This window comes from Bos grunniens, chromosome 13 (assembly GCF_055505025.1).
Source record: "Bos grunniens cultivar Pamir isolate PY7600 chromosome 13, Bosgru_T2T1.0, whole genome shotgun sequence".
In the NCBI taxonomy this organism is placed as follows: Eukaryota; Metazoa; Chordata; class Mammalia; order Artiodactyla; family Bovidae; genus Bos; species Bos grunniens.
Window position 1 is genome coordinate 4,765,542 of NC_141177.1, and position 23,897 is coordinate 4,789,438.

The window sequence follows — 23,897 nt, forward strand, 5'->3', positions numbered from 1 at the left end:
GCGTGCGCGCGCTCACCTGCAGCCTCCGCCGAACCCGCGCTCCGCCCCCACCCAATGGGAAGCGCGCACCTGCGCCCGCGGAGCCAACCAATCGGTACCCGCCTCGCGCCGCGCGGGGGCGGGGCCTCCTGCTCGAAAAGCCCGCCTGCCGCCGTTCGATTGGTCCCGGGCGGCGAGGGAGGGGTGGGATCACCTGAAGCCGAGAGGGGCCCTCCGGACCCCGCAGGCGAGCTCCAAAGCGCATGCGCAGGCCCTGTAGTTTCCGCCCAGCGAAGGCCGGCCGGAAGCGCGAGCGCACCTGGAGACGCGCTGGGATGGGTGGGCCTTTTGCGCGCGCGCGGGTGCGCGCCTGGTTGCTCTGGACCCGGCCTGAGCTCGCGCTCCGCCGGGGCGTGGAGCACGCTTCCCAGTTGGTTGCCGAGCGCCGCGGAGCTGCCGGCTTTCTGCACCCTCTTCCGCCCCTTCCACTTTGGGATGCTGCAGCCTCCAACAACGCCCCTCCATCACCCATTTGCGTCCTTTGGTCGTCTGGCTTCAACTCGGTTGCAAAATTCCAGTTTTCGCGCCTCTGCAACAGTAACTGGAGAAAAATCTCAGGGCTCTACCGGCTTAATGTCGTTGGTAGAGACTTTTCTGCAGTCCAGTCAGGTCCCGTGGGGTCGAGTGGGCGCTGGGAGGGAGGGGAAGTGGGCAAAGGCCAGGAATGGCTCCTCGAAGGTCTGTACTTCTAGATCGGCCCTCCAGGGATTCCCCGCCCCCTTTGTCTTTTAAATTTACTTTTAACCTTTGAGGATTTTTCTCTCCCTCCAGCCATTTCTGTGCTATTCGCTGTGTCTACCAGTGACAGCCGCCAGATTGTGTTTGTCTCTGTCCCTCCAGTCGAATGACCAAGCTATGTTCTTGATAACAAGACTGAATCCTTCTCTTTAAATGCCCAGAGCCGGGTTTCTCCTCTCAAGGGATCCTTTGCAGCACTGCCAGTGCTGGGGTGGTGAGGAGGAGACTCCCAGGGCCCCCCACCCATCTGCAGAGGGGCTCATCACAGAGCTGTGGAACTCTCCTGTGAGCTGGACCTGGGCCTGCGGGGGGCCGTTCTAACCTGAAATGGCCAAGAACAGCTGGCTAGGGTGCCGCATTCCGCCGGAGTGCCCTGGGCCTTCCTCACCCTGTCTCTACCTTCATCCGTCCTCATGCGGGCACCCCTCCTTCCCAGCACTTTTGTCTAGATCCAGGTTCCCCATGTATTTCGGAGAAGGACGGCTGTGAAAGGCAGCGACCCCTCTGCTTTGCTGACTATGACTCCGAGTAGTAGCATCTGCCTGAGTGCCCGCAGGTACTCAGATCTGTCTCTGCCCGGTGCTGGACCTGGGGAGGATAGTTTCTCCATATTTACATAGCCTCACCTGAGTTCAAAGGTGGGCTTCTCATCTTCCCCCTCTGAAGGGTTCAGTTCACCAAGTATTCGTGGGGGAATTCAAAGTTGTTCTGGCCATTTTTGGTGGAAGTCCAGAGGGAAGGGGCACCATCCTACGCCGAATCATTGTAAAATCTGCCTTCTCTGCCTCCTGTTCAAAAGCACCTGCTGTGTGACTCAGGCTACACTGGACATGAAGTGTGGTGCTGTGATGGGGCAGCATGGCAGTTTGGTCTCAAGACCTCTTAATACTCTTAAAAATTATGCAGGGCCTCCAGGTATTGTGTTTATGTGTAGATTTGTCTTTGAACAGTCATTGTATTAAAATGAAAACTGTTGGGACTTCTCTGGCAGTTCAGTGATTAAGACGCCTGGCTTCCAACACAGGGAATGTGGGTTCAATCCTTGGTTGGGAAACTGTTTAATAAGATCCCATATGCTGCACAAGCATCCAAAAAAAATACAGTTACATTTAGAAAACAAAGTTAAGTTAAACTGAGAAATGTTTAAAACACAAGGGCGCACAAGCACGGGGACGTCCCTGGTGGTCCAGTGGCTAAGACTCCGGGTTCCCAGTGCAGGGGCTCTGGGTTCAACCTCTGGTCAGGGAACTAGATTCCACGTGCTGCAATTAAGATCCTGGTGCAGCCAAATAAGTAAATAAAAAGAAATACTAAGAAAAATACACAAGCACACATTCCAGTAGTCATCAGGGAGATGACATGGTCACAGGTCCCATCCCTTCTGGAAAATTCCATCATATACCTGTGTGACAAGGCGAGTGAGAAGAGCAAGTGACATCTTGGTGTTGTGAAAATAGTTTCGGCTTTGAGAATCCCCTGAAAAGTTCTCAGGGACTCGAAGGGACCACTGGGATGTCTGTACTCGGCTGTTACCCCCTCTCCCCGGCTCCCAGGGCCAGGTGCTGGGCCTGTTGCTGTGGGAGGGAGTGCTGAGTGGCTGAGCTTTATCACTGTTATCGGTAGTGATTTATCAAGCCCTTTTAAAAAGGAAGTTCGTGGGTGCCAACACACCTGCGTGGGCCCTGCATTCCTGGAGGTGTCGTCACGTACTCTCTGCCCTCCCCGGGGTGTGGCATCCCTGTTGGACTTTCCTTTCTAGAAGGAAGCATCGGGCCCGAGATTTCTGGATCTCCTAAGCGGAATTTGCTCTGAGGCCTGCGTCACACACATGCCCGGGCTGTGTAAGGAAGGAATGTGGAAAAGAGTTTGATTTTGATAAAGGTGTCACGGAGGAGGGGAGCCCTCTCATTCCGAGAGCGCTGTTCCGGGCACAAGTTTGTTTGCAGGGCCTGAAATTCAGCTTATCTCCAGAAGCATGAAGCCCAGAGAAACAGCAGAAATGGAGAAGGGTTTATATTCCTGTTCCTTTGGTTTGAAGAACTGAACTCTAATCTCATTTCCCGCCACCCCTCCCTCCCCACCCCCAAATCCTCAAGCTAAAGCTGATCAAGACCTACGTGGGGAATGAAAAGCTAGTCCCACACCTGGGAGAATTACTACTCAGTGAGCTGGGGAGATAAGCAAGGTGAGTGGATGGCACGAACTCTTTAAATTACAGGTTCACAAAGGCATTATTCAGGAATGGCGACCACACCCGTGTGCTGTCATCTCTCCAGCCCACCTCCGCTGCCTGGAAGAAGCTTGTGAGGGCTCCATTTCTGCTTCAGCCCTCTTTCCAACACTGTCTGTCTTTAATTCTACAACTTCACACGACTGCTGTCTGTTTAAATGTACCTTGTGAGGTGGGAAGAGTTTGTAATTTTCCACAATTCATTTTATTGATTTACATCTTGCATACCGGGGCTTTTTTGTTTCCTTCCTCCTCTTAGGAAAAAAAAAAATTTTTTTAAAGAGGTGAGAAGAAGTCACACATAAGGGTGGTGAGATTTCTTTTCAAGCAGTTTCTCTTGCCAGTTCTTTTTCTCCTTGATTGCTCAAGTGCCAGTTTTGATGGAGCTGGTTAATAATTCTTTGAGAGAGAGGTGAAGTGTACACTTATGAGTCTCAGACGACTCACCAAAGCATTTTAAGCCCTTTAGCAGAGGTGGAATTAAGTCACGTGATCTATTTTCTGGTTAATAGCTTATAACTCTCAGAAACGAATTAATTATTTTCCTGTAATGTAAGAAACATTACTGTCTTAGGTAAAAACCCGTCTTCGTGGGAGGCAGGCTGTGCCAGGCACAGTGCATGGTCCCCGCCCTCGAGGAGCTTGCTTTCTGACCCTTTCCCTCGGTGGGACTCAGTTTCTTTATCTGCAAATGCAGGCATCAGATGAGATCATCTTCACAGTCCCTTCCAGCTCTCAACATTCTGTGGTACCTAGAGGATAATGGAGACTCATCATTATTTCAACATCACCAGGGATGAACTAGGAATGAAAAGAGCAAACTTTCCATCAGGGTCAACAGGCAGGCAGCAGTCATCAGCTAAACGATTCCACTTCCTGGGAGGTGTTGATGAAGATGATGATAACTAACATTTATGAGGGTCCACTCTAGGGGCTTCCCTGGTGGCTTCGACGGTAAAGAATCTGCCTGCAATGCAGGAGGCCTGGGTTTGATCCCTGGGTCAGGAAGATCCCCTGGAGAAGGGACTGGCTACCCACTCCAGTATTCTTGCCTGGAGAATCCCACGGCAGAAGAAGCGTGGTGGGCTACAGTCCATGGGATCCCAAAGAGCTGGACATGACTGAGCAACTAACACTTCCACTCTGGTGCCAGGAACAGTGCTAAGTGCCTTCCCTATGAATTATCTTACTTTTAAAAAAAAACATGCATGTATTCATGTATTTGACCGCGCTTGGTCTTGGCTGTGACACGTGAGACCTTCAGGCTTCACGGTGGCATGCAGATTCGTAGTTGTGACATGTGGGCTCTCGATCCCTGACCAGGGATAGAACCTGGGCCCCCCGCGTTGCGAGGGTGGAGTCTTAGGCACTGAGCCACCAGGCAAGTCCCTATCTCATTTACTCTGAAGGTACAGGAAGAGCTTTATACTTGGAGGCACTGAGATCTTAACTTTCCGTAAGTGGTAGCTGTTAACTTGAGCCCTTGCTCTGCCCCTTGCTGGCTGGGTGACCTTGATCCTGTCCATCCAACTTACTCAGAGCCTCAGAGTCTCTCCTCAGATGAGAAACTAAATGGGAAACTGCTCTGCAAACCTCAGGTTTGGTGAGAACTCTAGTGGTTATTATTTAACACATAATATTACCTACCAAAGCCTTTGCTAGAATTTCAAGAAATTCTTAGAAATAAAATATAAATATGTAATAAACCATTCTTCTTGTTTTCACACAAGAAGAAAGAAACAAGAAAACAAGAAGTTTTAGTGGCCATCTCTTAGAGAGGCCGAGAGGCAGCCTGGAGGAGTCATTAAGGATGTGACTCCCAGATGCCTGCGTTCTGTGCTGCCTCAGCCGTTTCCTACTGTGCGACCCCGGTCGAGTTCTTGAGCTCTCTGAACCTCGGTATCCTCACCTGTAAAATGAGGATAGTTCAGTCGCTCAGTCGTGTCCGACTCTTTGCGATCCCATGAATCGCACCACACCAGGCCTCTCTGTTCATCACCAACTCCCAGAGTTCACTCAGACTCATGTCCATCGAGTTAGTGATGCCATCCAGCCATCTCATCCTCTGTCGTCCCCTTCTCCTCCTGCCCCCAGTCCCTCCCAGCATCAGAGTCTTTGCCAATGAGTCAACTCTTCACATGAGGTGGCCAAAGTACTGGAGTTTCAGCTTCAGCATCATTCCTTCCAAAGAAATCCCAGGGCTGATCTCCTTCAGAATGGACTGGTTGGATCTCCTTGCAGTCCAAGGGACTCTCAAGAGTCTTCTCCAACACCACAGTTCAAAAGCATCAATTCTTCGGCACTCAGCCTTCTTCACAGTCCAACTCTCACATCCATTACATGACCACAGGAAAAACCATAGCCTTGACTAGACAGACCTTTGTTGGCAAAGTAGTGTCTCTGCTTTTGAATATGCTATCTAGGTTGGTCATAACTTTCCTTCCAAGGAGTAAGTGTCTTTTAATTTCATGGCTGCAGTCACCATCTGCAGTGATTTTGGAGCCCCCAAAAATAAAGTCTGACACTGTTTCCACTGTTTCTCCATCTATCCCCATGAAGTGAGGATAAGAGGAGCGTTATTTGCCTTCACTACAGAGCATTTAGGCTACAACCCAGCACAGAGTAAGGACTCCTGAAGTGTTATCGATTATTGTCTTTATTGCTGTCGAATTATTGTTACCTACTGTCATAATAGAATTCATTGATGTAATTAAGTATTAAGTCTCAACTGTGTATACAATATGGTCCTTGACATGAGATGAAGAAGAATAATAAAAAGGATGAAGATATGATTTCTACCAGGGGCTTCCCTGGTGGCTCAGACAGTAAAGAACCTGCCTGCAATTCAGGGGACCTGGGTTCGATCCCTGGGTCTAGAAGATCCCCTGAAGGAGGGCGTGGCAACCCACTCCAGTATTCTTGCCTGGACAATCCCCATGGACAGAGAGGAGCCTGGTGGGCTACCATCCGTAGGGTCGCAAAGAGTCGGACATGACTGAGCAACTAAGCACGTGATTTCTACCATCTAGAACTTCACAGTTCACATATACATTGGCTCAGCAAATATCCTTGGATGCCTACTGAGGATCAGGCACGAAGACAGTAGTATGAATCGATCGAATTCTTGTCTCCAAGGAACATGTGTCTAGCTGAGATGTCACACCCTCGGAGAGATATCTTCTGGAAGTGATGTGTGGAGTAGTTAAGGCAGGGAGGTTTGTTGGAGTTGACATCCTGGAGCTCACATCTGGCTCCATCACTCACCAGCTGTGGAACAGTCGGCACACACCTCGGTCTCCCTAAAGACCACCTGTCTCTGGAGTGAAATGAAGAGAGTGATAATATCTACCTTCTTTGAACTAGTAAATATTTATTGAGCGTCTATGATGTGGCAGGCACTTTTCTAGATGGTTAAGGATACAGGAGTAGAAAAGACAGGACGCAATCCCTGCCCTCCTGGGGCTGACATTCCAAGGGAGGAGAGACGCAGATAGATAGGCAAATTAAATACTTAGAAGATATCATGTTAAGTGATGAAAGCTATGGAGGGAAAAAGCAGGGAAAGAGGATGGGGAGGCCTAGGGAGCTTGGGGGTGGGGTGAGGGCTAGAAGGGAAAAGAAAATTCCAAATAGGGTGGCAAGGCGGGCCCGTCTGGGAAACTGCAGAGGAGAAAGCCATCCTGGGAGCTTCTCGGGCTGGTGCGGGCAGGGTGGCAGGTTGAGGATGGGGGAAGCCTTCCAGGCGGGGGCTCAGCGTGGGCCTGATGATCCGAGAAGATAAAGCTCTCGGTGCCTGGCACACAGCTACGGCTCAGAAGACACCAGCTGCTATTTTGAGCCATTACTCAGCGCAAAGGCCAGAGTAGGAAAGAGGAGGTGGGAGCAGAGAAGTGAGAATGACTAAGTCAGCCTCGGGGGTGGGGGGTCTGGAGTGTTTCACCGATGAAGAGGCTTCGCTTGCAGTCAGGGCAGAGGAATGAGTAGGAGTTTGCTAGGGTCGTCGGGGGGGGGGGGGGCGGTGGGGGCGGGGGGGGGGCGGTGGGGGCGGGGGGGGCGGAGTGGGGCCGGCGGGGGAGGAGGCATTCCGGCCCGAGTGAGCTTGGCGACGGGGGCTGGCGGAGTAGGTGGCGAGCAGATGCAATGGGTCTCAAAGGCCGTGGTGGGGAGTGTCTGCTATCTCCAGTTGCTGCCGGGAGACTCCTAACATCTTTAAAACTGGGCACTGGAAGGAACAGATTTGTGTTTTAATAAGCTCTCCGGAGGAGGCAGGCACTGGGGCAGCGAGTTAATGAGTCTTACAGGGACCAGTGTAATTAAATGGCAAAGCGAGTGGCGCAGCCTGTGGGACTTCGGGAGGAGGCAGGCCGTCCAGCCGTCAGTTACTCATTCATTCAGCACATTTTTACTGAGACCCCGCTACGTGCCAGGCACCGCCCGCCTGGATGTTACGACTGCGGCAGGGGTGGGGGGTGGGGAATAAGACCATCTCTTCCCGAGAGAGACAGATGAGGAGCAATGAACGCGATTTGGGGGTGGGGGCACAAACAGGATTGCTTTAGAGCCCAGGCAGGAGGCGGGGAGGGCTGGGCTTGCAGAAGAGGGAGCCGCCCCCAAATCAAGGGCTCACCCAGCCCCTGGGTCTGTATGAAGGTGGGCTGCATAGGAGCAGGTCTCCTGGTTCTTTAAGAGAGGCTGAACATTTTTTTTGTTGTTGTTTTAATTTCCCTGGGGGTTCAGTGGTAAAGAACCCACCTGCCAATGCAGGAGATGCGGGTTCAGTCCCAGGGTGGGGAAGATCCCCTGGAGAAGGAAATGGCAGCCCACTCTAGTATTCTTGCCTGGGAAATCTGGTGGACAGAGGAGCCTGGCAGACTTCAGTCCCTGGGGTCGCAAAGAGTTGGATAGGACTTAGTGACTAAAACAGCAGTAACAGTCCTTCCTTTGCAGCGTGGTGTTAGTTTCTGCTGTACAGCCAAGTGAATCAGCCACACATATACATATATCCCCTCGTCCCTGAGTTTCCTTTCCATTTAGGTCCCCACTGGGCACTGAGTAGGTGTCCCTGTGCTGGACAGTGGGTTCTCATCACTTATGTATTTTATACAGAGCGGCGTGTATATCGCAACTCCAGTCTCCAATCGGTCCCGCCCTCCCTTCCCCGCTCGATGTCCATATATTTGTTCTCTGCATCCATGTCTCTGTTTCTACTTTGCAACTAAATTCATCTATACCATTTTTCTAGGTGCCACATAAATGAGTTAATAGTAGTACACAACTGTTTTTCTCTCTCTGACTTACTTCACTCTATAGGACAATCTCTAGGTCTGTCCACATTTGCAAAAGGCTCAGTTCAAGAGAGGCTGGGCATTTTCATGTGAGATTCCTGATTCCAGTAATTATTGGCAACTGATCAGAAAGAATGGAGTGACTGAAGGTAAGAGGAGTGTGTGTGTGTGTGGGTGGGTGGTGTGCACGAATTCTGCTTAGGATGGGTTGTGAGAAGAGCTCTGAGGAGGTGGCACTTCTGGGGTGAGAGGGGAGAGCCTGTGCCGAGGATGCAGGGGAAAAGCTTGATGTGTTCGAGGAGCTCAAAGGAAGCCGTGCCTGGAGCTTGAGGAGCGAAGGAGAACGGCGGGGAAAGGAGGGCAGGGCAGGTCGTGCCGGTCCTGTGATGACTTCAGATTTTCTTCTGTGTGTGTATGCTAAGTCACTTCAGTCATGTCTGACTCTTTGAGACTCTGCGAACCGAAGCCTGCCAGGCTCCTTTCCCAGGTCCTTTGAAAAGATGTCTCTGAACCTTGAGAATTCCAGAAAACCCCTCAGTCCCCGGCAAGCCCTCATTCATCTTCACAAACATATATGGATTTAGGTACTGTTATCACTTTAATTTTGCAGATGAGGAAACCGAGGAACAGAAAAGTTAAGTAATTCACCCGGTGTCACACAGATAAGCATCAGAGCTGGGGCTCAAATCCCAACTGTTGGATTCCAGAGGCTTCTAGGTTGCCCTTCATAGGGTCGAGTGAGTTTCAGAGATGGGTTTAAACGTCTTTCTTCCTTGATGAAATACATCATTTTATCTGGAAACAGAAAGTCCTGCCTGTGTCCTTTACCCCTTCCCCGAGACAATCCTACGGGTGAAAAGTCAGCTAAGAGTCAGGTTGCGAGACTTGTTGCCTTCTAGGAGCCTTCTAGAAACCCAATAGCCTCCAGGGGATCGGCCCCACGGCCCCAGCATCTGATCAGAATTCCCCATGAGATTTTTTTTCAGGGGGAGGGAGAGTGTGGTTCATTATGGAGAGGAGTTTCCAAAATGAAAATAAACCAGCAAACAACCCAACTTGTTACCGGAGATCCAGTGACTTAGCCTTATTAAGTTCAGTGTTAAGGAAAAGAGAACGAAATCGTTTATAGAAACCCTCTTCTCCCTCAGGAGATATTTAAGAACTGAATGTATTTTTTAAAAAAGTTTTTAAGGCATGCCAAGTTTATGTAAAATTATACCAACGACGAAAGAGACTAGAGAACAGCAACAGCAAGGCAGCCAGAGTCGTGCCCACGTCTTAGGCTCTTAGGAAACACAGAGGCAAACCAGAACAAGGAAACTGGGAGCGTGAGAACAGAGCGAGCCGGGGCACGGCTGGGGAGCCCAGTGCGACGGGCAGCTGCCGCGCCCGAGCTGGCACCTCACCCCCCGAGCCTCATCTTTTCAAAGGTGATCCAGAGTAGCTGCCTCAGACGGCTAAGAATTCCACCAGATGACAAATATGTCTCTGAACACTCTTTCCGGCATGTGTCAAGTATTGAATCCATAGTACCAGTCACTGTTCCAAGACCCTTTGGGGTTGTCCTTTTGGTTTGTGAGCAAGAACCCCCAAGCTAGGGTTTGAAGGCTCAGGCCGGGTCAAGCCTGAGCTGAGTGCGCTGCACACGTGGTGGCATTTATTTATTTAAATATTTGGCTTTATTTTATGTGTTTGTGTGGCTGTGCCATCTCTTACTTGCAGCACATGAGATCTTTGGTTATAGCATGTGGGATGTTAGTTCCCCAACCAGGGGTCTGAACGTGGACCTCTAGGTAGTCTCCATCCTGTGATACTTAACCCTCACCTTAACTCAGGTACGGGGCTTCTCAGGCGGCACTAGTGGTAAAGAATCCGCCTGCCACTGCAGAAGACCTCAGGCAGGAGGGGTTCGATCCCTGGGTTGGGAAGATCCCCTGGAGGAGGAAATGGCAACCCATGCCAGTATCCTTGCCTGGAAATTCCCACGGACCGAGGAGCCTGGCTGGGGTCGCAACAGTCACACTGAGCGACTAAGCCACCAGCACCTGACTTAGGGACTGTTGTTATTATTCTCTTTGCAGATGGGAGATAGGTGGAGGTGGGGAGGAGAAATGGTTTGCCTGTAAGCTTTACACAGAGAGGCAGGCATTAGGACCCAGGTCTCTTCTGACTCTGCTGTCTGCTATAACTCTACAGGGAAACGTACCAAAAAAAAAAAAAAAGTAGATACCATTTTTCAAGTTCCAGGTCTTCTTAAGTATAAAGAAGATCTAAGTATTTCAGGAAAGTGCCAGTGGGGCATTTTTAAATGGAACAAGGTATACCCTGCAGCCTTCCAGATTGGGGGTGGGGTTTGCTTATGTTCAGAGGTGAAATTTTCAGGCTCTCGGTGTTTCCCTCACAGTTGAAGAGCTCCAGGCAGACTTAACCCCATGCTCCAGGGCAGATCCCTGCCTACCATGCAATTCATCACCCCGGAGGTGAATGTGCCCTAAAGCATCTACTCAGATCCTTAAAATAGAATCCTGTGCGCCTGGCCTGGGTTCAGGATGATGAGGAGGTGGTTATCTGGGTTACTAACCTCTGACTTTTGTAGTTACGAACAGTAAATGTTACTTCTTATTTGTATATGAGCCTCATTGGTGAGTCAGTCCCATGACCTGGGAGGAAAGGTCTCCCAGCTCCATCTTTAAAGTCAAGAGGATGAACGCTTCAGTTCAGTCGCTCAGTCGTGTCCTACTCTTTGCAACCCCATGAATCACAGTACACCAGGCCTCCCTGTCCATCACCAACTCCCAGAGTTCACTCAGACTCATGTCCATCGAGTCTGATGCCATCCAGCCATCTCATCCTCTGTCGTCTCCTTCTCCTCCTGCCCCCAATCCCTCCCAGCATCAGAGTCTTTTCCAATGAGTCAACTCTTCGCATGAGGTGGCCAAAGTACTGGAGTTTCAGCTTCAGCGTCATTCCTTCCAAAGAACACCCAGGGCTGATCTCCTTCAGAATGGACTGGTTGGATCTCCTTGCAGTCCAAGGGACTCTCAAGAGTCTTCTCCAACACCACAGTTCAAAAGCATCAATTCTTTGGCCCTCAGCCTTCTTCACAGTCCAACTCTCACATCCATACATGACCACAGGAAAAACCATAGCCTTGACTAGACGGACCTTTGTTGGCAAAGTAATGTCTCTGCTTTTGAATATGCTATCTAGGTTGGTCATAACTTTCCTTCCAAGGAGTAAGCGTCTTTTAATTTCATGGCTGTAGTCACCATCTGCAGTGATTTTGGAGCCCAGAAAAATAAAGTCTGACACTGTTTCCCCATCTATTTCCCATGAAGTGATGGGACCAGATGCCATGATCTTCGTTTTCTGAATATTGAGCTTTAAGCCAACTTTTTCACTCTCCACTTTCACTTTCATCAAGAGGCTTTTTAGTTCCTCTTCACTTTCTGCCATAAGGGTGGTGTCATCTGCATATCTGAGGTTATTGATATTTCTCCCGGCAATCTTGATTCCAGCTTGTGTTTCTTCCAGTCCAGTGTTTCTCATGATGGACTCTGCATAGAAGTGAAATAAGCAGGGTGACAATATAGAGCCTTGACATACTCCTTTTCCTATTTGGAACCAGTCTGTTGTTCCATGTCCAGTTCTAACTGTTGCTTCCTGACCTGCATACAGATTTCTCAACAGGCAGGTCAGGTGGTCTGGTATTCCCATCTCTTGAAGAATTTTCCACAGTTTATTGTGATCCACACAGTCAAAGGCTTTGGCATAGTCAAGAAAGCAGAAATAGATGTTTTTCTGGAACTCTCTTGCTTTTTCCATGATCCAGCGGATGTTGGCAATTTGATCTCTGGTTCCTATGCCTTTTCTAAAACTAGCTTGAACATCAGGAAGTTCACGGTTCACATATTGCTGAAGCCTGGCTTGGAGAATTTTGAGCATTACTTTACTAGCATGTGAGATGAGTGCAATTGTGCAGTAGTTTGAGCATTCTTCGGCATTGCCTTTCTTTGGGATTGGAATGAAAACTGACCTTTTCCAGTCCTGTGGCCACTGCTGAGTTTTCCAAATTTGCTGGCATATTGAGTGCAACACTTTCACAGCATCATCTTTCAGGATTTGGAATAGCTCATCTGGAATTCCATCACCTCCACTAGCTTTGTTCATAGTGATGCTTTCTAAGGCCCACTTGACTTCACATTCCAGGATGTCTGGCTCTAGATGAGTGATCACACCATCATGATTGTCTGGGTCACGAAGATCTTTTTTGTACAGTTCTTCTGTGTATTCTTGCCACCTCTTCTTAATATCTTCTGCTTCTGTTAGGTCCATACCATTTCTGTCCTTTATCGAGCCCATCTTTGCATGAAATGTTCCCTTTGTATCTCTAATTTTCTTGAAGACATCTCTAGTCTTTCCCATTCTGTTGTTTTCCTCTATTTCTTTGCATTGATTGCTGAGGAAGGCTTTCTTATCTCTTCTTGCTATTCTTTGGAACTCTGCATTCAGATGCTTATACCTTTCCTTTTCTCCTTTGCTTTTCACTTCTCTTCTTTTCACAGCTATTTGTAAGGCCTCCCCAGACAGCCATTTTGCTTTTTTGCATTTCTTTTCCATGGGGATGGTCTTGATCCATCTCCTGTACAATGTCACAGACCTCATTCCATAGTTCATCAGGCACTCTATCAGATCTAGTGGCCAGGAACTTGGAAGTCCTAAGCACCCGCCCTAAATGAGGAACCTGCATCCCGGGCACTTCCTGTGGCTTCCTCTTCGTCCCTCCTACCATCCGTCACTCGATGATGCGCTCATTCATACAGCGAACTGGAAGAGCCTGCTGTCCTTTAGACAACTGCCTTCTCTCCGGGGACCCCGTGCTTTTCAAACAGGAGTGCCGAAGGGTCTGTTTTTCAAAGATTTCCCCATTGTCACGGATGGGCCCTTTTGTAAAAATAGGGTAAGAATGATCTACGTGAAAATAAATGAACTCTAAAAATACCAGCGACATGTGAAGAACAAGCCCCAGTTTTTTAAGCCCTGGTTTTTTTATTTAATTAATTTATTTTCATATTTATTTATCTGGCTGTGCCAGATCTTAGTATGTGGCACATGACTTCTTGAGTTGTAGGATCTAGTTCCCTCACCAGCGATTGAACCCAGGCCCCCGGCGTGATGAGCGCAAAGTCTTAGCCACTGAACCACCAGGGAAGTCCCCACAGCCCGGTTTTTTAGGGTAAGATTCAATAGCCCACATTTTCAGTAGACTTGTGCTTGAGGGCAGACTCACAATCCGGGGTGACAAATGTCTTCATGGGTCTGCGATTCCCCGAAGAGAGGGACATAAATCATTTTGCAGGAACCCAGAGGGTTCAGTCATACGACTAACAGAAGCAGTCTTGAGAATCGGGATCTCCAGCTTGAATGTCCCCACGCGTCCCGTTGTCTGCGGCTTCAGATTGTGGGGTGGAGCTGGAGCACAAAGTGCTAGACGCAGCCACGTCTTAGGAATAGTGGACGAAAAAAAAAGTGCAACAAACCGGTGGCCATAGCATAACAAGCCGACTCAGGATGTAGACGACAAAGCAGCGGGTGCAGTGGAGCGGGCAGTGTGGGGGAGAGTGGGGGCACCAGCTACGGGTGTCAGGGAGGCTCAAGCACGTGCCGTGCAACACGGGGAATAGAGCCAGTATTTTGTAATCACTGTAAATGGAGAGTCACCTTTAAAAATCGTATAAAAATAATTTTTTTATAGTCAAGCCTTTTGGAGGGGGAAAATGTCTCCCTTTTACCTTGCCTTTTCGCTCTTTCATTGTTCACACATACATTTAAGAATGGGCCCAGTTGCTGTTGTTTAGTCACTAAGTCGTATCTGATTCTCTGTGACCCCATGGGCTGTAGCCTGCCAGGCTCCTCTGTCCATGGGATTTCCCAGGCAAGAGTGCTGGAGTGAGTTGCCATTTCCTTCTCCAGGGGATCTCCTAACCCAGGTATCAAACCCAGGTCTCCTGCATTGGCAGGCTGATTCTTTACTCCTGAGCCATCAGGGATTATATATATATACACACACACATTATACATATTTTTACAAGTCTTGCTTGTTTCACTCAACAACATATCTCGTTGTTGATAGTTCCACTTACCACTTTCGTGCCTTCCCCATTCTTTTCCCCTGACTGTGCTTTAGCTCCGTGTGGGTACGTCATGCCTTATTTAGGGAGTCTTGTGATGGCCGACCCTTAGGTCATGCTTACTCAGTTGCAGTGAACTTTCTGTGCTTGTGTCCTGTGCACTGAGGCGTGTGCTCCTCTAGGATAGATTCCAGTAGGTCTATCAGTGGGTGTGCACACTTGAAATGTTGTAGGTACTGCCAAGTTCATCCTCCTGAAAGATAGTACGCGTCATCAACAGATTATAGAGTTGAAAGAAGTGCGGCTGGACTCATCCCTCTTTATGCGGATCAAGGGGCTGAAACGATGGGCAGAGCCTGGTCGAGGTCACATGTGACTGAAGACAGCCTCCTGCTTCTCTTTCCAGGGAGGCTGCAGAGTTTTCATCAACCTTTGACCACCCCCGATGGCCATTTACCTTCACTGGAGGTGTGTCCTGCACAGAACCAGGAATAAAAGCTTTGAATACTTAAGTTCATGTCAAATTTGAACCTCGATCCTTAAGACTGAGTCTTAAGACCCTTAAGAAAGGGATTGTGACTTGAGGTACTTTGCAGCCTCTCCCGGAGGAATATCTGATTTCTGTTGCACCAAATCACCCTGACTGTGTACAGGGACAGCTGAGTAGAGTGGGCGAGGGACTGAACCTGGCCTCCAAACTCAGCTGTGCTCTGACTTTGTGATTTGGGGCACGGTACCAGCCTCTCCCGGCCTCTCTGTACCCGTTTCCCCACCTTGGAAGAGGTAACCCTCTTGCAGAGTAATGATGATGACAAAGTCAGAATAATGTATGGGAAACGCTTGGGATGCTCCCAGAAAATGTTGGTTTCCTCCTCTTATCCTTCTCTTGAGGAATTTAATAAAAGGATCAGGATTTGCGTCCAACAGAGGGCACTGTCTGAGCTGGAGTGGGAGTCTTCTCAGCACAGAGGAGCTTAGTGAGATGCTCCCGTGGTGCTAATTTACTCCTGGAGTTTAGATTTCATTAAGGTCAGAGTCATTTTCACTTTCCACCAGTGCAGAGCTGCTCTGAAGAGGTTATTTAAGGACGGGAAGCGGCCACATCCCCAAATTCCACGGACACTCCCTTCCATCTAATCCCTCTCTGAACCTTCAGCCTCCTGAGTATCATCGTCTGTCTTCACTTCCCCATCTTCCGTGTAATCCGTCTCTGTTAATGGCATCACGAGCTCTCAGGCCATCTAGGACCGTAACCTCATTTTAGACCCTCTGTCTCTCTCACTCCCTGCTTCCAGGTAGTTGCCTGATTCAGGATATCTAACACATTGGTCCTTCCCTGTTGCCGCACAGCAGCGCCTGGGGGCAGACCCTCACGACCTCCTGCCAGGACTAGTCTCCGCATCCAGACAGGTCTGGGAAACCCCAATCAGAGCGTCACAGCCAGAGCCATCTGACCTGTGTCTCTGGAGCCCAGTGGGTGGGTGACCCCTCTCCCCTCTGTTAGCAAAGTGCTCAGGGCTCAGCAGGGCCTGGTGGCCCCAGCCCTCCCCTTTGGCTGCCATATCCGGAGAGCTGACTGTGTAAAGCTAAGGCCTTTATGGGTCTGGTGTCATTTACCCTCAGGAGATAGGAAATACTATTGCCCCCTGGTTTTTTTTTTTTTTTTTGGCTGTGTCACATGTGGGATCTTAGTTCCTTGACCAGGGATCAAACCCACGTCCCATACATTAGAAGAGCAGAGTATTAGCCACTGGACTGCCAGAGAAGTCCCACATTATCCTGTTTGGGACAGGGAAAGTTGGAGTCGGCGGAGTATAGAGACTTGCTTAAGGTCACATAGCCGGAAAGTGGTGATGCCAATCTTTCAAGCCCTTTGTGTCTTAACTGTGCTTCCCAACGGTGGTCCTCATACCCCAGGGGTGTGTCAAGAGGGTCCCTTGAAATGTCAAGAACGGCAGTGGTGCCTGGCTAACGTCCAACTTTAAAAAGATGAGTGGAGTCATTATTTTTAAATTTCTCTTAAAACACCAGGCAGTATAGGACTCTGTTCCCCACCCCACCGCCCTGCAAAAAAAAGGAATAAGCCTGAGGCTCAGTCACTTGCTCGGTTTTAGTGACACTCCTTGAGGACCGTTCAGTCACTTGGTAGTAAATTGCTTTAATTCTTAGACTACATTTTGTCATTTATACCCTAGTGGAACGCTCGCTGCTGTTTTCATCTGATAAATTAACGAAAAGCCCATATTACTGAAAAAATCAACATTAAAAAGAAAAATACATACAAAATAGCTATTTGGGTATATGTATAAGTATATTGTGTCTGCATTGTGTGTATTTATGAATAAAGTTACATGATTAAGGGGAAAAAAAGAAAAATTACATAGCAATGATTCTATACACACCTGTACTTTCTTAGGGAAGGCAGTGCTAATTAAAATCTGAATCGATCTCTCCTCACCTCTTAGAAACAAATACAAAAATTAAAAAACAATAATAAACTTTTCAGAACACAAAAATGCAAGGATTCCAAGAGAAGTAAGATTCAACAACAGGTGGCTGTTATGATCATGCCCTTTGACCAGAAAAGAAGCTTTGTGAAGTCAGGGACTGTGTCTTTTGTTGCTGGGTGACCAATTCCTGGCACATAGGAGACTGTCAGGGACTGTTTGTTGAGTGAATGAACAGCCATGATATGCTTGCGCCAGCCCAGGACGAAATGAGAATTTCCGCACTTGGGCCATTTAGGGAGAACTGAAGAGTGACCGGGGTTTTCTGCACTTTACAGTTTGTGGCGCTCTCGTCATCGTCTCATCTGATCCTTACAGTCGCCTGTGCAGCAGTGTTTCCACGTTTTCAGAAGTGGTTGGGAGAAGTGACGTGCTGAGTTCGAGGTCCACGGTAAAGGAAGAGGGGCCAGGTCTTTTGAATCTAAATTCGGTTCTCTTTCCACTGTCCTCCCAACCTAACTGGGCTGAAGGAGACCAGAGATGGGTGACTAAATTAATCAAGGTCTATATTTCTCATTTTTAGAGTGGAAGTTCTTTTTTAAATGTAATTTGCAGCCTATATTCCTATTAATCCTTGACCATCTTCTTTTTAATATTTGTTTGTTTATTTTTGGCTGCATCAGGTCTTACTTGCGGGCTTCTCTCTAGTTGTGGCTTGCGGGCTTGGTTGCCTATGGTATGCGGGACTAGTTCTCTGACCAGGGATTGAACCCAGTCCTCTGCACTGGAAGGTGGATTCTTCACCACTGGACCACCAGGGAAGTCCCAGAAAGGAAGTTTCGATGGTCATTCGTGTCTGCTCTGTTCTTGGACCTCTCTTTTCTATGACTTTTCCCCAGGTGATCGCTAACATCTCCTGCGTTAACAAGTGAGATCTTTACCACTAGGACCACCTGGAAAGCCCAAGAGCTAATGCAGGAGACATAAGAGATGCAGGTTCAATCTCTGGGTTGAGAAGATCCCGTGGAGGAGGGCATGGCAACCCACTTCAGTATTCTCGCCTGGAGAATCCCATGGACAGAGGAGCTGGTGGGCTACAGTCCGTGGGGTTGCAAAGAGTTGGACACAACTCAGCAACTAAGCACAGCACAGCACAGGCATCCCAAGGGGCGCAGTGGTAAAGAGTCCACCTGCCGATGCAAGAGACTCAGGTTGGATCCCTGAATGGTTAGAGCCCCTGGGAGGAGGAAATGGCAACCTGCTCCAGTATTCTTCCCTGGAAAATTCCATGGACAGTGAAGCCTGGCGGGTTACAGTCTATGAGGTCTCAAAGAGCCAGAAACAACTGAGCGACCGAGCACACACGCAGGCAGGCATCTCAGATTGACATGGTCCAAACTGAGCCCTTGATGTCTCCATCCCCTTCTCATCAAACAGTTTCTTCCATCTCAGCAGATGCAACCCCATCCTTGATCTTGTGTTTTCCAAACGGCCATTGGTATTATCCTTGACTGCTCTGCTTCTCTCATACCCCACATCCAGTCCTACTGGCTTGGTCTCCAAAGTATATCCAGTTACCAACCGCTTCTCATCACCTGCATACCTCCTACCCTGGGCCACGTCACCATCATCTCTCTCTTGGACTATTGCAGTAGCCTCCAGTCTGATTTCTCTGCTTCTGCCCTTGCACCTATGCAATCTGTTTTCCATACCACATCAGAAGGATCTCAGAAGTCCGAGGTACACCGTTGCCCTTCAGACAAGCGTCCTCTGCTTATCACAGGTTGCATACACACTCAGGTGGAAAGCAAGCTGGTGGCTGCACCATCCCCCTTTTATTTTCCGCCTTTTCAGAATTCCTATCTGTCACCAGCTAGGTTTGTTTGCACTGGGTCTTAAATTCTGACAATTGTATCTTACATCCCTCCCTCCTGCCCCACCTCTTTCTCTTTAAAAATATTTTAAGGCTTTTTCCATGGCTGCTAAAAACCATAAGGTAAAGATTCAAGTATATACTTTAAAAATCCATTACATAAAAAAACTGATTATATCTCAACAGTCGGAATCCAAATAGAATTCAACAAAAATTCAGCAAATATGCGTTTATTTTTGTTACTTTTTGCTCAGAGCAAAGTCAGGAGTTTAAGTGGCAGAAAGAACACACGTCTGCTATTTGATATTAGACAGCTGTCATCACTCCCGATACAGCGTTCACAGGTTATGGTTCGTCTGGCACTGAAATATACACACCCTACCTCCCTGCACAGAGGTGTCAGGAGTCTTCAGTCATCTCCTATGCTATGGTGGATTACATTTTCCAAACAACAACCACAATCTCTCCCTTAAGGAAACGTTATCGAAAGATGCGAGGGATTGGAATGTGTAATACAAAGCAGACACACAGAAGAATGAGTTTCATGGCGCAGGAAGAGAAGGACTGACTTTACTGCCTATAAAATAAAGTCCACGTGCTTCAAGTTGGCCTGACCCACCTGGTGCATCTTTTTTTTTTTTTTTTCTCCAAATCAACCTGAGGTTAGAAAGCCCTTTCTTAGCTGGAGGACTTTAGGGAGAAGCCCCTTCGAGCTCTTTCAATCTCAGTCTCCTATGAAGAGGGGTTAATGCGTCCCAGGGAAGTTCTGAGAAACAGGGGGACACACTCTGCTGGCCCCTATCAGTGTACTCTGGGTTAGAGGCAGGAGAGTTGTATTGTGTTGGACAGAGTTAAAAACCTAGTTGTCGTCTCCATGAGGACATGAAGAATGGTTCTGGGGAGATGCATGTGGGCGATGGGAGATACAGGCTGACAAAGGAGTGGACTCCTGGTGAATCAATGTGATGGACTAATGGATTCCCAGATAACTGGCCAAACATTATCTAGGGGATATTTCTGGAAGAGATTACCATCTGAATCAGTCCTCTGAGTAAAGATAAAGATGATCACCCTCACCAGTGCTAATGGGCATCATCCAATCTTTTGAGGCCTGAATAGAACAATATGGCGAAGGAAGGGTGAATTTGTCCCCCTGGTTTGAGCTGGAACACCCATCTTCCTTTGTCCTTGGTCACAGGTGCTCCTGGTCCTCTGGCCTTCAGACTCAGGTTGAGATGAGCCCCGCCAGCTCGCCTGTCCTCAGGCCTTTGGTATGTAAATGTACATGTTAGTCACTCACTCATGTCTGACTCTTTGTGACCCCATGGATTGTAGCCCGCCAGGCTCCTCTGTCCATGGGATTCTCCAGGCAAGAATATGGAGTGGGTTGCCATTTCCTTGTCCAGGGGATCTTTCTAACCCAGGGATTGAACCAGGGTCTCCTGCACTGCAGGCAGATTCTTTACCACTGAGCCCCTTGGGAAGCCCCCAGTCTTTGGACTCAGGCAGAATTATATCACCAGCTTTCCTGGTTCTCCAGCTTATAGAGGACAGATCAAGGGACTTCCTGGTCTCCATAGTCACATAAACCAATTTCTGCCATAAATCTCCTCTTGTATATCTATCATCTATCTATCTATCTCCTACTGGTTCTATTTCTCTGGAGACCCCTGACTAATACATTACCATAATTTTTGTTCTTCTGATTGAGCTAAACAGAACTCTGTCAAACCTGGGCACTGCTGGGATCCATACCTTTGCTTATATGAGCCCTTCTTCCTAGAAGACTCTTAGAACCTTCAGTTCAGTTCAGTTCAGTCGCTCAGTCGTGTCTGACTCTTTGCGACCCCATGAATTGCAGCACACCAGGCCTCCCTGTCCATCACCAACTCCCGGAGTTCACTCAGAATCACGTCCATCGAGTCAGTGATGCTATCCAGCCATCTCATCCTCTGTCGTCCCCTTCTCCTCCTCTGTCGTCCCCTTCTCCTCCTGCCCCCAATCCCTCCCAGCATCAGACTCTTTTCCAATGAGTCAACTCTTCACATGAGGTGGCCAAAGGACTGGAGTTTCAGCTTTAGCATCAGTCCTTCCAAAGAACACCCAGGACCGATCTCCTTCAGAATGGACTGGTTGGATCTCCTTGCAGTCCAAGGGACTTCAAGAGTCTTCTCCAACACCACAGTTCAAAAGCATCAGTTCTTCGGCGCTCAGCTTTCTTCACAGTCCAACTCTCACATCCATACATGACCACAGGAAAAACCATAGCCTTGACTAGACGGACCTTTGTTGGCAAAGTAGTGTCTCTGCTTTTGAATATGCTATCTAGGTTGGTCATAACTTTCCTTCCAAGGAGTAAGCGTCTTTTAATTTCATGGCTTAGCCTGCCCTAAACCAACTGCAATGTTCTGCTCAAAGACCACCTCTTCCAAAACGCCTTCCCAGATGCCACTAGTCAGACGCAATTTCTCCTAGCTCTTGTCTCCTCAAGCATGATTTTGCCTCTGTGACGGCCATTCTAGAAAACGGCTGTCAACAGGGCAGATTCCAGCACCCCCAAGAGGGGTTCCGACTCCTCAGTTTGCTCAGGTCCCAAGCCAGGTGTGACTCCAGATACCCGACTCCTCCTCAGCTCCAAAACCATTCGTCTTTGAACATCCCTGGTGGTCTAGTGGTGAAGAATCTGCCTGCCAATGCAGGGAGCACAGCTCTGATCCCTGGTCTGGGAGGATCCCGTGTGCCTCAGAACAACTAAGCCCCTGCATCGCAACTACCGAGCCCACGCCCCTAGAGCCCATGCGTCCCAACAGGAGAAGCCACCTCGACGAGACGCTCACGAGCTGCAACTAGAGGGTAGCCCCTGTTCTCACAACTAGAGAAAGCCCACACGCGCCACAAAGACCCCACATAGCCAAAAGTAAACCAAATAAATAAATCTTGAAAAAGAAAGGCCATCCACCTTTGCCCATCTCCCGTCCACTCTTCACCAGATATCGTTCTCAAATGCACACCTATACTGTCATTTTTTCGTTGCTCGTTCGCTAAGTCACGTCCAACTCTTTGTGACCCCGTGGACTGTAGCTTGCCAGGCTCCTCTGTCCTCTACTGTCTCCCAGAGTTTGCTCCAATTCCTGTCCATTGAGTTGGTGATGCCGTCTAACCATCTTATCGGACTTGACTTTCACCATCAGACACATCAACTGAGCTGACGTTGTTTCCACTTTGGCCCGGCCACCTCCTTCTTCCTGGAGCTCCTAGTAATTGCCCTTCTGCTCCCCAGGAGCATATTGGACATCCTATGACCTGGGGAGGGGTGCTCATCCTTGGGCATCATATCTTTTTGCTTTTCACACGTCCACGGGGTTCTCCAGGCAAGAATACAGGAAAGTGTTAGTCAGTCCGTCGTGCCCGACTCCTTTGCGACCCCATGAACTGTAGCCCTACCAGGCTCCTCTGTCCATGGGATTTCTCAGGCAGGAATACTGGAGTGGGTTGCCATTTCCTTCTCCAGGGGATCTTCCCGACCCAGGGATTGAACCCGCATCTCTTGCAGGAGATCCTGCATTGGCAGGCAGGTTCTTTACCACTGAGCCACTTGGGAAGCCAAGAGTACAGGAGTGGGTTGCCATTTCCTTCTCCAGGGGACCACGTTTTGTCAGAACTCTTCGCGATGACCCATCTGTCTTGGGTGGCCCTGCACGACATGGCTCATAGCTTCAGCGATTTACACAAGCCCCTTCGCCACAACGAGGCCGTGATCCATGTAGTAGTTAGTGCTGCCTAAAACCCTCAGTGACAGACTGTGGTGCCTTGAATGGGGCAACCCTGTCTATCTCTGAAGCTTGTCCTTTTGTTTTATTTGAGATGTAATTCAAACACCATAAAACTCACCCCTTTAAAGTATACAATTCAGTATATTTTTTTGTTTTTATTATATTAACAGAGTTGTACAATTGTCACCACTATTTAATTCCAGAATATTTGCATCAATATTTCAGGTGTTTGGCTGACCTTGTATTTTGTAGAGCATATGCCTGGGAGTAGAATGCTCATTCGGATGACTTTCCAAGTTTCACCTTCGAGGGACTGCTGGACTCTACCATCTCCCATCCCCCCAGCGGTGTCTGAGGATTCTTATCTCCCCACATCCTACCCTAGTCTCATCTGGTACCACTCTGCTCCTGGGTCTCCAGGCTCTAACCTCTGACGCCTGTAGGATTTTCCCGGACCAGGGATCAAACCCATGTCCCCTGCATTGACAGGCAGATTCCTTACCAGTGAGCCACCAAGACCACCAAATGGAAGATCTTAAAGGTGCCTGTGATTCTAACCTTAATCAGACCCAGTGTCTCATTGTCTATCCTGAAATGAAATTCACAAATAGTATAACCTGCTTATAGAGTGAAAACACATAGAGGTAATTCTCAAACTCTAAAACAGAGGAGGATAAGTGAAAAGTAATTTATAAGAAAGTTATATGTATTATAGTGCTGGAAGTCCCAGTGAAGTAGCCAGGGGCTTGAACTGAACAGGTGGACGCTCTGTGCAGGTGACGGCTGCACACGCAGGTAGAGCGAGGTGTGGGGTGTTGACCCCTCGTGTGCCACCAGCACGGTGAGTGGAGATGCTGCCAGTACTGATGCTCCAGAAGAATGACCAATGGGAGCACCCACACAGAGTCCAGCTCAGTCTTCTCTCAGTTTACACGGTCGCTGCGTTTCAGGAAAGTACAGTGTGTGTTTAAACCAAGCAAAAACCAGTCTGTGTTTAAATGTAAAATAGAGTTGTTTTCTAGGTTGACCGAACTGTTCCCGGGAAGAACCACCAGGATATACTCTTGCCTCGGGCTGAAACGTTCTTCCTCCACCCTTTGACCACGTGCTTCACCTATTCTTGTTTTAAAAAATATTTATTTATGTATTTGGCTGTGTTAGGTCTTAGCTGAGGCACACAAGATCTTCGCTGCAACCTGCTGGATCTTTTGTTGCGGTGCACGGACTCGCTAGCTGTGGCACGTGGGCTTAGCTGCTCTGTGGCACGTGGGATCCTAGTTCCCTGACCAGGGACTGAACCTGAGTCCCCTACATTGCAAAGCAAATTCTTAACCACCAGACCACCAGGGAAGTCCCTCAAGTCCAACTTGGAAGGTGCTTC

At 48.6% G+C, this 23,897-nt stretch overlaps 1 long non-coding RNA gene across 5 annotated transcripts; it reads left to right on the forward strand.

The window, feature by feature from the left end:
• Positions 1–2,645: 2,645 nt before the first annotated feature.
• LOC147359994 (uncharacterized) lies at positions 2,646–23,659 on the forward strand. 5 transcript variants are annotated; one of them, XR_015138896.1, is made up of 4 exons: positions 2,646–2,962; positions 17,209–17,321; positions 19,942–20,014; positions 23,539–23,659. It is a non-coding gene; the product is annotated as an uncharacterized LOC147359994 (long non-coding RNA). The 5 variants fall into 5 exon arrangements; XR_015138894.1 differs by lacking the exon at positions 23,539–23,659 and adding an exon at positions 22,742–23,079; XR_015138895.1 differs by lacking the exon at positions 23,539–23,659 and adding an exon at positions 22,769–23,079.
• The last annotated feature ends 238 nt before the right edge of the window (positions 23,660–23,897 follow it).